Source organism: Periplaneta americana, chromosome 10 (genome assembly GCF_040183065.1).
Source record: "Periplaneta americana isolate PAMFEO1 chromosome 10, P.americana_PAMFEO1_priV1, whole genome shotgun sequence".
Taxonomy (NCBI): domain Eukaryota; kingdom Metazoa; phylum Arthropoda; class Insecta; order Blattodea; family Blattidae; genus Periplaneta; species Periplaneta americana.
The window spans coordinates 2,366,612-2,382,409 of NC_091126.1; the positions used below are offsets into that span (position 1 = coordinate 2,366,612).

General features: G+C 35.5%; 1 protein-coding gene across 7 annotated transcripts in view; it reads left to right on the top strand.

Annotated features, from left to right (window-relative positions):
* The window catches only part of LOC138707383 (ligand of Numb protein X 2-like), a 474,351-nt gene that overhangs the window by 133,061 nt on the left and 325,492 nt on the right, over positions 1 to 15,798 (top strand). For 3 of the 7 annotated variants that reach the window (XM_069836717.1, XM_069836725.1, XM_069836723.1), the window contains exon 1: positions 12,260 to 12,418. The exons of the other annotated variants lie outside the window; for them this stretch is intronic. The gene's annotated coding sequence lies outside the window, so the exon portion shown is untranslated. Of the gene's footprint in view, positions 1 to 12,259; positions 12,419 to 15,798 lie in introns of those variants that run through there. 7 annotated transcript variants of the gene reach the window in all.

A 15,798-nucleotide genomic window follows, 5' to 3' on the forward strand; every position in this document is an offset into this window, starting at 1 on the left:
TTGAATGGAGTTGTCTTCATAGCCCAATTTTCTCACAATAAAATGTCCATCATATGATGACAAATTATGTAATACAATAGTGCTGATGTTGATACCTCAAGTTACACTCATTGTGAGCAGCACCGCCAAATTTTCCCCGTCAAATGATCATGATCTCGAACTTTATAATTATCAACTGGAATATTACCCTTTTTACAAATGTGACATATATTTGCATTCAAAGTATGCAACATTTTCTTCACTGGTTAATGGAATCATTTCTTTAATGTCCTGAAATAATATTTGCTCAATTTTGTTTTGTTTTCATTACCATGTCCTGCAAAAATGCTTTGCTGCATCACACCCCCTGTACAATTTCATGTCTGTGTATGTATCCTGACTATCCTTAAGGACATAACAATAACTAAAAACAGTGTGTATTAGGAATATTTATTTTTCAGTCACTGACTTTACTGCAATATATGTAAGGTACAAAACCTTTACGTTACATTCTTTTAAAAATCGTATGAACGTTTTCGTTGGATTATGCCAACATCATCAGATACGACATTTCTTCTAGCAATATCATTAGTCTCTACAAATACAATACATATTAATGTGTAATTCTAATTTGTGCAATGTGACATGAAACAAACCCGGCCCCTTCATACTACATTTTTCAAACTCTGTCAGAATCTTTTCCTTTTGTTTGTTGATGTCTGTAACATCCGAATATTGATATAGCACATCATTCTTACTTTTAAAATTATGATATATTGTCTCGTTGTGAACATTTGCAAACACACATTCAACAAATATGTTAAATTTTAAGCAGAGAGCTCCCTTAAATTTGACTTTAAAATGTCTTCCATTTCATCAGTGACACATTCTAGAATATCTTTCAATTCACGATCATGATTTGTTAAATTTAGAGCAATTTAGATTTTTGAATGCTCTATCTGATAACGTAAACACTGATTCGGAACATACTTGACTTGATCCAGACACTGGGCCTGCTGTGGGGATGGCATACGCTCCAGAGGTAGACGGCGTAACCATCTCTGATGTTGGAACCAAGCAGTGACGTGCAGTCCACCCAAGAAACCCAAGCACGGCTTGAATATTATTATTTTACTACAGTATATAAATACTAAATGGAATAAATGGTTGCCTTCTGAACTTAATTCATTTTTCGAAAACATGTTTCAGTTAATAAAGACTATGTCATGTTGAATTTCAAGTTTTTTGACCACTAAATATCAGTTTCGGAACTGAAAGGAATAATCACATTTTTACAGAATATTTATAATATAAAAATAAGTAGGCAATTCTACGTATTTCTTCACTGTCTCAAATGTCTTATCTGTTAGTTCTGTATTACACTGAATGCTTAGGCCTATATAATTTTTATATCTATAAAGCTCTATTAGAAATATAAAGGGTTTTCCCTCTCCTGAAAAGTTAAAGAAACTGACAATGTCTTTGGCTGCGACAGATTCAATGATACTCTTTTTGCATGTTTTTACTCTAAAAAATAGGCCTAGTGAAGTTTCTAGATTGACATTAAGTTTCATGTCCACATTAATATAAAGATATTTATAAAATTAAAAGCGTAAACTCAACTTAAAGACTTTTACTTGCTGAAGAAAATCTTTCAAAGAGCCCAGAACTTAAGATGTAAATTATTATTTCTCTACGTTATGTAAAATTTGGAAGACAAATAGGATTTTTAAAAGGAATGAAACACTTGCCATAAGACCCTCGATGTTTATGTAAAACATGGAACCACGTCGTTATTATGTTGGAGATAGTGGCAGTCCTCACATCGAACATAACTGCAAGGTTTTCATGAAGACGATTCTATCTTACCTTAATCAATGCCATAAATAGTTGATCTTTTTTCGAAACACAATCAACATTCCACCCACTATAGTAAGATAGACCTACTGGTATTTCAAATGTTTCACAAAACTGGACACAAGTTAAAAAACTTCCTTACTTGGCAATCCAGTGTAGAAAAGTATTAATTTACCATTGCCTCTTACTGATCTGACAAAATTTTCTTTCATTATGGTCACTTCAGTTTTCAATTTTTTCCATTTAATATTTTAGAAAATAATTTTCAGTCTGCAATGCTGTTGATGTTGCAAGTTGTAGGGGAAGCTGTTGTATCTAGGAGCAGTTTTTTAAATTTCAATTCTTTAAATTTTTCTATAAGCTTTCATAACTTTTTATTATTAACAACAGTATCGTTGAAGTGTAAATTATCTTAGAAAAAAAAAAGGTTTCAATTAAATAATTTTGTATAGATTTTTTAAATTTTCCTAAAGTGCTACATAGTGTCCCTTGGTACATCAGGGTAATGTGCCTTGGGACACAGGGTGATGTACCTTGGGATATTGGATGAGATACCTTGGGACATAGTTCAACATAATATTTTATTAAATTTATAATTATACAAAATAAAGACAATTTTCTGTTTTCCAATTATTATTAATGATAGGTATTACCTTTAAATTTAATGTAATAACAATAGTGCTAATGTTGCTAAGTTTAAAGTTTTAAAATATTTCTCAATTTTCTTGATAGAAAACAATATTAGGCTTTGCAATTAAATGAATTTCTGATTATCCGAGGGCGTATCCTTCAAACGACATGTAGATAACATATTAGGCTTGAACCTTTTCTTTGAGAAGGTGGGAAAATTTGATCACACTATCCTCTGAAGGAAGATAAAAAATTTCTGATTGCTCATCATGTAAAAACAAATAATTTGTCATATTTAGTAAACTTCTTTAGATACTTACTTGTGGCCTTTAATGAACCCGGAGGTTAATTGCCACCCTCACATAAACCCGCCATCGGTCCCTATCCTGAGCAAGATTAATCCAGTCTCTATCATCACATCCCACCTCCCTCAAATCTATTTTAATATTATCCTCCCTAAATGTCTTTTCCCTCCTGCCTCCCAACTAACATTCTATATGCATTTCTGGATTCGCCCATACGTGCCACATGTCCTGCCCATCTTAAACGTCTGGATTTAATGTTCTTAATTATGTCGGGTGAAGGATGCAATGCTTGCAGTTCTGCGTTATGTAACTTTCTCCATTCTCCTGTAACTTCATCCCTCTTAGCCCCAAATATTTTCCTAAGCACCTTATTCTCAGACACTCTTTATTGAAGGCTTCAGAGCCATAGTGAGCCAAGCGCCATTTATTAAAAACGGAGAAAGCAAGGGTTAAAGTTAAGTGAATACCATAGTTTAGGAATAGGCCTATGTATCATATGTCTCTCTCGTGTTAATGAATTGACATATCATTTAGTTTTAATGTGTGTACTTTATATTATTTGCTATATGTTTCCATTGAATTATGGTGACAACTTCATTTTAACCCTTGTTTTGTACTGTTTTAGTAAATGGCGCTTGGCCCACTATGGTTATGAACCCTTCAATTTCTGTTCCTATGTCAAAGTGAGAGTCCAAGTTTCACAACCATACAGAACAACCGGTAATATAACTGTTTTATAAATTCAAACTTTCAGCTTTTTTGACAGCAGACTAGATGACAAAATCTTCTCAACCAAATAATAACAGGCATTTCCCGTATTTATTTTGCTTTTAATTTCCTCCCGAGTATTATTTATATTTGTTACTTTTGCTCCAAGATATTTCAATTTTTGTACCTCTTCGAAGGATAAATTTTGAATTTTTATATTTCCATTTCGTCTTCTTTAGATACTCAACTTCAAATTCTGTTTCACACATCTTCTTACAAATTCTACCGACAAATAATTTATAATTAGTCTCTCTTTCCTGCCACACGAATGAGAACAAAATTGTCTTCTCTTATTTCTTTTAAATTCGCTCGTGCAATCAACTCAGTGTCTTTTACACTTGAAATGGCATTGGTTTCAACTTCTTCCGTTTCTGAACTTTGTCCATCATATTTCTCTTCTCACTCAACTTTCTTTTTCTTTCTTCTGTCTCGGTTTTCTCTGGCGTATCTGTTAAAACGCGTGCCTTTCGTTTTTTGGATTATGAGTTATTATTTTCCTGGGAGGAACATAATTTAGCTTTGTCGGGGTTTGTCTCTTGATTTTTAATTCGTAGCTAGAAGATTTAGTAGCTAGATTTAAGTTTTTAATCGTGTATGTAAATAATTAATTAAACATATTTCATTAATTTGATAATTACTTATGTTTTAGGTTCAAAAACAGATTTTTTTTAAATAAAATCTCTCCAAATTGCTTCAGCAAAAAGCAAATCATTCACAGATCAGCTGAATGATGAAATTAAAGTGGTCAACTGCGAAAACAAAAATTCCACCACATAGGCTTGAAAATAAACCAAGTATCCCCAGGTACAACTTGTCCCTAGGTGCAACAGCTTCCCCTACATTCGATGTTTCTTTGTCTAAACTATTTCCAACTAAACATTGAAGTAGACATAAACAAAACCGAAATGTATTACTCCGCAATCGCAAGCTAGTTACCAAAGCAGCCACGAGGGCGCATTATTTTCAGCAAGTGAGCACACAGGGCAGCCATCATCTGATATATTGCAGGCAATATTTCAACACATTCATTAAACGTACCCGTAAAATGCTCACAGAGGGTTAATAACAAGACTTACACGATTTTAATGAAGTTAAAATGTTATTAATATAATAATTAGATTCTACTTGCGTCAGTGTGTGAACTCTTATACCATTAATCGGAACTTGGTAGCGGCTCTATCCCCTCCATATCCGACACAACCACAACACTATAACACACGCTTCGTGTACTGACTGCTTTAACAATACAATACTGTACAATGCAAATATCACTGAGGTTTGCCACGAACAAACTGTTGCGACTGAGACATTGACCTCGACCTCGGTGCGAGAAAGACGAAGTCGGGGATTCACAAAGGCATCTTTCAAGTGATTAAGGCATGCATCTCTCACATGATCGTTCTCGGAACGCACACGCGCTAGAAGCAGACGAGAGACGAATTATGTGCTGACATACATGGTGAGTCAATAACACAGGGATACAGGGATATCGAAGAATTTTCATTAGTTAGATATATGCGCGTTGATATCGAAGAGTTCATTATTTCTCTACTGAGAATAGTGGATTTTCTTTTTCTGTAGATTCGTGATTAAATGTTATTCTTTGGAGAATTTCTTTAATTCTACAGAAATTTGAGGTTGGCAACACTGTGTTAACAGCTGTGCTGATGTGCTCTGTGAAGCTGCAGGTCACCTTGGGAGGAACCTAATGCCTATTAGCGTGCGCGTTGCCATAATACACGTTACAATGATTTATCATGCAATGCCTGAAACTACTAATATAAGCGTATTGTTTAAATCGTAACAAAGTGTTCTTAGAAGCATGTTTAATTTACCCATATTATATGTATATTATACGTTTTATTATTTTAAAAGGAACCAACTATTTTAATGTGATGAAGAAGATGACAAGCATGAGCTTGGAGGCGTTGTGCGTTCAATAGGCAATCAGGAACCATCATGCCACATGCATTGATTTACATTTACTTCAATCTTTAGCTGGAAAGAGAGTAGGCCTAACAACATTTTCAATTACTCAACAACATCATTTTCTCCCCCTGCTGAGAAAAAGCATGAAAATTTAAGATAACTACAATATGTACCATTAGTCAATGTACAGGATATTTGGTTAGGGAATGTTCTCTTCTATTAGAAATATAGAGCAAAGCTATGGATGGACTTGTTAATCTTTTTTTCTGCTTCTTCTTGTAAGATTGTGCAGAAGGAGAGTCCATATATTCTTAAATTCCTCAGACACAATGAGGGACAGTTTCTTTAATGCCATTTTTAAAGTGACAACTGCAAATTAGGCAATATTTTAAAGGTTGTCTGTCAGCTTTCCTGCAAAATATTATATAAAATCATGTACAACGCAAGCATCGCCATAGGCATAAATTTTCTTAATTTTAACTTTGATATTTGTGTATGAAGTTACATCCTCGAAAATGAGAAAAGCCTGTAACAATCTTTCTCACTATAATGCTTGTAGACGATCGAAACACATAGCCATCGCGATGTACCAATATATTCAAATAACTAGACCTCGTGTACTTTGAATATATACAGACACGCACACAAAAATTAACGAAACTTGTAAAAAAATGCACTTAAGCTAGGTACTTAAACTATTTTTATACTTTACTTTAACACCATAAACTTGCTATCAACTTATAACATAATACACGACTTAGAAATGAGAGTTGTTTAGAAAGCTAGCTGGCGATCACCATGGCAACGGCAGCCTCTGGCGTCAGTAGCAAATGAGGACGATACTTCGTTAAACATTTCTCATGTCGTAGCTCCTATGATAGTCAATTAATCGCACTGTTATTATTTTAATTAATAGCTCAATGTCTGAGGGAAGCAGAGAAAAAAATTCGAAATCAAAATCTTCTATAAAGAATGAGAAAAAAATACTGGCTTTAGAAGTAAATTGTTCAGAATAGACATTTACACCTTCAGAAGTTGGTAAACGGCAAACTTTGTTATTTTTCATTTTAGGTGGGGGTCAAAGCCAGACAAATGTTGAGAAGAAATGGAAATTACTTTTAAAATTGATCGCTACTTAAAATCTTTACTAGTTACGACGAGTTAAACGCACGAGCATTTTCGCTTGGCGGAGGAATCAAGACTCAACCATACTCAACTTCTGTCTGTTGAGCGAGAACGGTGGTTTCTTATAGAAGTCTTCGCGCTGATTTCAAGTCTGTTTACAATAATTTTCCTTTGCCCAAGGCTTTTTGTTAATCGTGAGTTTTGAAATTTAATTAAAATATTTACCGGGGAACAAGGAGTGGGACGGAACCCACTTTGTAACATATATGGAATACAATCAACGCTTCAGAATAAGTTCAATAAAAATGCAAGCTCTTTTAGATGAAATATCGCATATTCTGTATAAACGTAAGCTAAGGAACAGAGCCTTCTCTCCCAAAGAGAAGTTGTGTATTGTCCTTCATTGGTTTGGGAATGGAGGACAACATCATGCAGTTGATGATGTGCATGGCGTTTCTTCAGCAAGTGTTTGTCGAGTTGTACATCGTGTGACAGAAGTTATAAATGACTTACGTTTCCAGAAGTTGTTGACTGGCCAGAAGATGTTTACAGTGCTGTTACAAAATTCTATAATTTTGCGAGGATGACATATGTCATAGGTTGTGTTGACGGTACTCTAATCAATATTGATGCCCCCAGTGAGCATGAAGTCGCTTATGTAGATCGTCATGGTAAACATTCAGCTAACTGCATGGTTGTAATGTTTTATTATGTTAGTGCTAACTGGCCAGGGAGTGTTCATGATGCCAGGATCTTAAGAAACAGCAGTCTTTCCCATCTTATGGAGGGTGGATGGAGACCTATACCCAATGCAATAATCCTAGGCGATTCTACCTATGCACTTAAAGAATGGCTTATTCCTCCAGCTGTTGTTAGTTTTAACAGATCACATAATTCAACAAGAAGGGTAGTGGAATGCGCTTTGGGTATTTTAAAGAGAAGTTTCCTGGTATAAACTATCTTAGAGTGAAACCGCAATTCGCTTCTAACATTTTAAAATGTTGTACAGCACTCTGTAATATATCAAGAAACACAGAGGAGAGAGAAATTGGATACTTTAAAGTAGAAAGTTGCAAAGTGCCAAAATCATAGAAAACGAAATTATTATGCAGAAAAGTGCAATGTGCCTAGGAGGATGATGTGTGAAAGAGGCTACATCCACTTGTGTTCCTTAAGCGAGATATTTAGATGTTACGTTGCCAGCACCATGCAGTTTCAGACGGTAAGCGCCCAATTGAGCTGCATCATAGAATGCAATGGATCTTCAACAGGTCATGTTTGTGCCCAGACTTACACACAGCAAAATGTTTTACAGACGTCAATTTTCACGTTATAACTTTGAAGTTTGTGTACGGAATACAATGCAGTCTTACATGTGTATGTGGGATGAAAGCATCGCGAGTAGAGGTGCCAATGAGATTGCCTCGTGTGTACTAAAACTGATGAATAGGGACATAACAAACAAGAAGGTTCTGATAACTGTGCAGCTGAAAACAAAAATCGTGTAATGGTTTTCATGTGTCTCTTTTTAGTTGCCACATAGTACATAGAACAAGCGGCCACAGTCTCTTGCAATGCGATTCTGATTTCGCTTTGATTGAAAAACGACAGAAAGTGACAAAAGCCTTCATTCCTAGTGACCTGCTTAAAATCGTACAAGACTCTAAAGTTGTAAAACCATTTCAAACCGTTTCACTGCTAGAGTCATATTTCCTTAATATGCAAGATGTTGCTGATCAACTAATTTCCATCAAGAACTTGAATATTTCTAAGGCATGTTGCATTCAGTATGATGTTAGTAAAGCAGGTAGTGTTTCTGTGAAATAGTCCCATGATAATGAAGCAGTGCATACCATTAAAGTGCTTAAAAAGGAAAAAAAAACATGAAAGATGTGCAGTCAGCATTGTTTCATGTTAAAGCATAAAATAGGGAAATTACTGAAGAAAAGAAGGGGGATCTACTAGCAATGACTCCCTATCTTCCAAATGAGGAGCATGGGCAGTTCTACAGGCAGATCTGTGAGTAAAAATTGCTCCAGAATAGGAAAAAATTGGTATTGGACTTTGCACCATTCTACTGCAACTGTACCCATTACTTAACCCTTTTCACAATCTGTGTTATATAATTAAATATGGAGAAATAATGTCTTTACATACCACTATTATTAATGAGTAAACACTGTACTCTTGCTGTTTTCTATCAGTAAAAAAAACATGACACAAACATGTGTACAATTATTCTTATAGCTACATCTTTTTTATCTTATCTCCAATGTTTCATTTTGGCACTTTGCACCCTTCTACTTTAAAGTATCCAATTGCTATACTACCTGATAACGATGAGGCAAATAATGGAGTGGCAGCAGAAGAAGATGAACCACTTGAAATAAATCCTCTCCCTCCTGAAGGTGCACAACTAAGAATGCAAATGCTTTTAAACCACTTTAAATAATATATTTGCAAATGATCTTTGACATACATTTTGTAACATTGATCTCTTAAGTACTAATTATTTTTAAACAGGTGCATCTTCTTGAACAGTATCACAGTACTATTTGTAAATTATTTGTGATATTAGTTACATCGTCTTAATTAATTAATATGAATTAATCATAAAAAGTATTATTTTGTCGAGAAATATCACAATGGTGCTTGTACTTCATTTTCTCACAATAGCAAACTTTCAATTACTCATCATCATTAATATAAAATGTATCTTCTTGAGCAATGTCACAATCATTTATTTCTGTACGATCCTCTGCTTGGTGAAATTCCATAGTGGATTCAGAGGGTGGAAGCCCTAGTTCTCTTTCAATGAGAAGACCTTGCAATTTTAACTTGCAAGTTTCCACTTTTACTTTTTCATTCAGAAGTTTCAAATGTTCAATGTACAGTATGTGGCTGTTTTTTCAGCCTTGAGATTTTGTTCCCGTTCATTGTCATCTCTCTGAAAATATTAAGAATATCAAGTATATAAAACTGTTAACAGTTGCTTATAGTAATAAATATATTTTTAAAACCATGATAACCTTGTAAAATAAAAGACTTTAAACCTTAACATTCTTTTTCGTTCTCGTTGAATTTTTAGAACCGGAACTCTCTCTCTTTCTCTCTTTACTTTCAGGTTCCAATATTGTGTTGCTGATAGCTGATTCATAAGTGAAATTAGCCGGTATATTCTCCCTTCTGTACGATTCCATTTCTTCTTCAGTTGTAGACCAAGTCTCTGTGATGCCTAAACTTACAATGTCAATGCAGTCCCTTCCACCTCCACCTCCACCTCCACCTCCACCTCCACCTCCACCTCCACCTCCACCTCCACCTCCTGTTTTCTTCGGATTATCCACCTTGTTCTGAAATGTCAAATAGTAGTATATGATGCAGGTATTATATACTGTATTATCTAGAATAGTATACCGAATTTGTACTTTATATATATAATATATTGTGTATTATAGGCCTACGTCATGTCAGGATATATTTTATTATATTGAAATGTAGGCATAGATTGCACAAAAATGCATACCTGTTAGTATTTGATTTCGAATACTTACCATGGTTGCTCTTCTCCGATTTGGATAGAATACATCAGTTATATATTCCCAATCTTTATCTTCCTTAATTGCTCCGATACTTTTTTGAAAACTCGTGAATATTCTGCCATTCCTTAAGTTTATCACTTTTTGTTGACACATCACATAACTGGCCAAAAAGTATATTTTTCTTACCCCTTATCATTAAAAGAATTGCAGTTTTTGACTCTTTAGCAATCCTATTACTTTCCATTTTAACTACAGAAAAAAACCACCAGTAATATAACAACAAATAATATATAGCACAATACTAAGATTAAGAGGAAGCTGAATGTAGCAAGACAGAGTAATTAGCTGACAAGTGCATCTAATTCACAAGTGCCGACTTTCGTTTTATGAAACAGAAACTCATCCATTTGTAATTTATTTGTAACTTGTGAACAGTCAACTTGTGATTTGTAATTCGTAAGCTCTGCTGTTGCATGTGAGTCCCAATGTTATAACTACTCATATTTCGGCGAGAGTCCGAGATACTGCGGCGGCGTGCGAGCGCACTGCATTATTTCGTTGCATAATGATAAAATTTCCTTCTTGTCTTCACCCAAGCATTTCACTAATTCAATGGCGATTCCAGCAACTCCTGTTGCTTTCCCATTCTTAATTTCCCTAAGCGCTAGGAACTTCTCTTAGAAAAGAAAATCCTTTTTCATCTTCTGATACGGCTGCTTCATCTTCTATAGTCTGTCTCATACAGCTGTTCTCGTATTTCGTGCATCTGTCTAGTATTCCTTGTTTGTTATTTCGTTGCCGATTTTATTTTCTATTAACCACATTGATTTCCTGCTTTTATTCGTAAAGTCCAAACACTTTAATTCGCTGAACATTAAATCATATCTTTCTTTTCTCTCTAGATCTTCCATTTCTTTACATTTCTGTTTCATCCAGTCTTCCTTTGCTTTATCGGTTTCTCTTCTTAGTACGTTGTTTAGTGTCCTGTAGTTTCTTCTACCTTCTTCTGTGTTACATTTTCTCCTTTCTTCTGTAGGCCTAAATGCTTGTTGATCGAAAAACAGATGTTAGGAATAATATTAACATACCCATGTATGCTGTAAGGAATAATATTAACATACCCGTGTATGCTGTTAGGAATAATATTAACATACCCGTGTATGCTGTTAGGAATAATATTAACATACCCGTGTATGCTGTTAGGAATAATATTAACATACCCGTGTATGCTGTTAGGAATAATATTAACATACCCGTGTATGCTGTTAGGAATAATATTAACATACCCGTGTATGCTGTATCTCCCTGACAGCTGAATAGTATTGCCTTAGCCTGCCAAGAAAATGTTCAGTTTTCGATCCTGGCCGTGACAACTTATTATTATTATTATTATTATTATTATTATTATTATTATTATTATTATTATTATTATTATTATTATTATTATTATATATTTCTAATTGAACCTGCGTTGCTCAGAATTGTATGTTTCTTGAATGCATTTTGGGGAAAAATATATATTATATCCTTCAAAAGCGATGCTTTGGGTTGTCCATGCAGGATGGCCACCAATGACTTCCTCGTAGTTGAGTGGGAAGGGATACACTAATTTTTAATACTCGCGAAATCGTATTATAAGAATTGAATCTATACGTATTGCGAGTGAATTTTGTACATTATTCACAGTTTTGCTAGCTTTTTATAGTTTAAGAATTTTGGTAGAATTTGTTATATTGAAGGTTTTTACGTAGACCGCTGTGACATTACATACAGATGAGAAGCAAGCGTGACCAGTACCGGTACTGTAGTAGAATTAAAACATACTTATATAATTACATGTATAACGTTATTCTATTATAATTTGGGAATTGAGTTTCCCCTGTTAGACGAGTGTGGTTGATGTTGTTCAGATAGCAAGATGAGTAAGCTCATGCAAACTAGTCTCATATAGCTGCTGATTGAAAATGATTCTTTATGCACGGGAGGACATCTACGCCATTATGGATACGGGGCTTGTCTTGAAAATCAGCCCCCGCCCTTTATCACACGCTGGCGGTGTAAGCCAGGCAGGAGCGTGTGCCAAAATATAAATATGCCGGGGTGTGGTGGGAGCGAGTGTCGTCCGTGTAGTCCTCTAGTCTGTGAGGATCTCGACTGGAAGAAAGAGTGAAGAGTGCAACCATGCCCCAGGGATCCGAAACCGGTAATCTGATCACCACGTACATGATCCTCATCGTGCTGCTCCTCGCCCTCTGGATACTGTACGCCGGACTGCTGTAACCGGTAACAATTTGCTTTATGTAAAATCATAAAATCATTACTTTTCGATTCAGTTCAAATAAAGTTAGCACGAACTTTTACTTGGGAATTGGAGGCAGTGGTGCATATTTTACAACACCGTTACAAACTAGGTTCCTAAGTTTATTAGTTATTACAATATGGTAAGGAGGTTAAAGCGTAATACTGCAAACCGGAAGGTCGTGGGTTCGATTCCCGATGGGGTCATGGATTTTTCCAGTGATATAATCTTTATAGCCACAATATGGCCCTGGAGTGTATTCGGTCTCCAGCAGATCCTAGAGGGTAAAGACGGCGGGCAAGTAGGATATATATATATATATATATATATATATATATATATATCTGTGGCGCGACAAATCTTTTAAGGGGCAAGGTCGATCAGTCTCACGTCCACATTTCTCAGCAGAGGTGAACAATCATCCAACCAGAACGGGGATATCACGATGATCCCCGTAATCGTTATAGTTGGTTCTCATAACCGGATTTCTCCCCAGATACATCACGAAGCTAGGTGGATACCGGTCCCATACACTGGCCGAAATTTCATAATAAAATTGCTCCCGCATTAGAACTCAAACCAACGGGTCGTAAGCTACGGCGCGGGACGTAATATGAGCTCATATATATTTATCCCTGTTTTCACTTTTTATTTAATACATTTTAGTATACAAAAATACACGATTTAGTCCACACCTGCTGAGTAACGGTTAGCGCGTCTGACCGCGAAACCAGGTGAACCGGGTTCGATTCCCGTTCGGGACAAGTTACTTGGTTGAGGTTTTTTCCCGGGGTATTCCGTCAACCCAATATGAGCAAAGCAAATGCTGGGTAACTATCGGTGCTGGACCCCGGACTCATTTCACCGGCATTATCACCTTCATCTCATTCAGACGCTAAATAACCTAAGATGTTGATAAGGTTTCGTAAAATAACCTACTCAAATAAAAAAAATACACGATCTATCAACCTGCATCATAAAATCACTTAGAAATTCCTTGGTGTTATTTTTTTCATGTAATAAATAAGTGCTAACGAAAACGGGATAACCCATTATTCGGTAATAATGGATAAAACTTGGTTTTTGAATTCATGTAAGAGCAAAACTATTAATCCAAAGAAAATATTTTCTTCATTTAGTAAGGAAAATATTAATGTAAAGGAAATAATACCTTCTTTATTGAATGAATTGAAAATTCAATTTTCTCCATTATTGCTAAATGATGATTACCCCGTTATTGCCAGCAGGTATAGACAATCCATTTAGTTTGCCTCTTTCCAGTCTTCCACGTTCTCGTCGTCCTATAGCTCTATAATATATGTATACAGAATAAATATACAGAATAAAGAAATAAAATTACAAAAACAAACAAGAGAAATAGAAATAAAATAATACAAGCAATATAAAAAGAAGATACAGTAGTATTAACAAAAATTTGAGACCGAATGAGCAGCGCTCGTGCTCGGTCGCTGTATGTATGTATGTATGTATGTATGTATGTATGTATGTATGTATGTATGTATGTATGTATGTATGTATGTATGTATTTATTCACACTGCAGTGGGTATATACCCGGTGGCAGTGGTAACTAATTACACTCAATATAGTGTAGCTATGTGTGATGGATCGTCGTACATATTTTAATATTTCTTACTATGTTGTTTGTTTTAATTTTTAATCTTCAAATTTCAAAATTGTAATTTTAATTTTTCTTTTGTGTTAACATTTCTTTGAAAATACTTGTATCTAGCCATTTATTGCCGTTTTCAGTTTGATTCTTTATTAGAAATACAGGGTGGAAGTAAAATAACCGGACAAATTGTCACGATGAATAGCTCATGTTGCATATAACAAAAAAGTCTAGAGTCATATTGGTGTAAAGTTTATAGTTTTCGCAGGAAAAACAATTTCCCCAAAATTTTAACACCCTCTGTTTCGAGTGGGAACGTGATTTATGTTCATGTTGATAGAGAACCTAGTAAAGGATTATTTTTCCGTTTGGTGTATTCCAATAGAGTGGACGGTTTTCGAGTAATTTTAATGTAAACGTAAGGATAATTTAAACATTTTAAAATTCGAGGAGATTACAACATTGCAACCTGAAGAGGTGGTTAGTAGGTCGTTCACTCGGCAGACAAACCTGAATTCGTTTCCTTGTATCAGTGCAACTTTGGAGAGCCGGTGAATGGTTGTTTGGTGCTAACCTGAGGGGGTGTTCACTCGGCAGACAAACCTGAATTCGTTTCCTTGTATCAGTGCGAACTTTGGAGAGCCGGTGAATGGTTGTTTGGTGCTAACCTGAGGGGGTGGTTCACTCGGCAGACAAACCTGAATTCGTTTCCTTGTATCAGTGCGAACTTTGGAGAGCCGGTGAATGGTTGTTTGGTGCTAACCTGAGGGGGTGGTTCACTCGGCAGACAAACCTGAGTTTGTTTCCTTGTTGTATCTGTTGCTAGTTTTGAGAGCCGGTGAGTTGTTTGATGTTTCAGATAATACTATGATTTTGAAACCGCGTATATCTTGACATGATCTAGTTCTCTTGCAGCTCAAGTGGTTTATAGAGAGCGATATCCCGAGAGGAATATTCAAAATCCAGAGACAGTTACCGCAGTCTGTCAGCAGGTTCGTGATACTGACAGTGTTGTTCCAGGTTATCGTAACCGTGGGTGGCAACACCGTAACGAAAAAGAGGAGGATATCTTAAATTTGGTTGAAGAAAACCTTGGACGCAGCAGTCGCGATATTTCTCGAGAGGTTGGGACATAGCATTGGACTGTACTTAGAAAATTTAAAGAAGAGTTGCGCATTTTCCAGGCAACTAGGGAGATCAGAGGTTCTCGTAAGGACGCGTGAAAATTGGTTGAGGAGGTGTCAAATATGTGTAAAAGCGAATGGGGGCCATTTTGAACATTACCTCTGAAATGTTTGTGTAATGTTTCAGATCAGTTTACCAGTGTTCTTATTGTGATTTGATGTCTAATGACTCTAGCGTTAAACATTGTTTATAAGTATCATTAAATTATGAATAACGTTTAATAAAGTAATGGAAATGAACAAGTACGTAATGTTTTGTTTACATTGAAGTCCAAAGACAGGTTATGGGCGATAAGTAGTCTACGTAATGTTTTGTTTACATTCGAGTTCAACGACAGATGGGTCATTGTAAGTCCAAGAGGTTATACCCGCCGGGTAGCCTATGTAATAATTTGTTTATATTGAAGTTCATTCACTGTCACGAGAGGTTACACGCTGTTGCTGCTATGCTCAACGTTTAAACTTAATTATCTAATTAACCGTGCATTTCACAAAAAATATAATATAGATTTTTTCATAGTTACAGGATACACTTAACGGTCCACACCT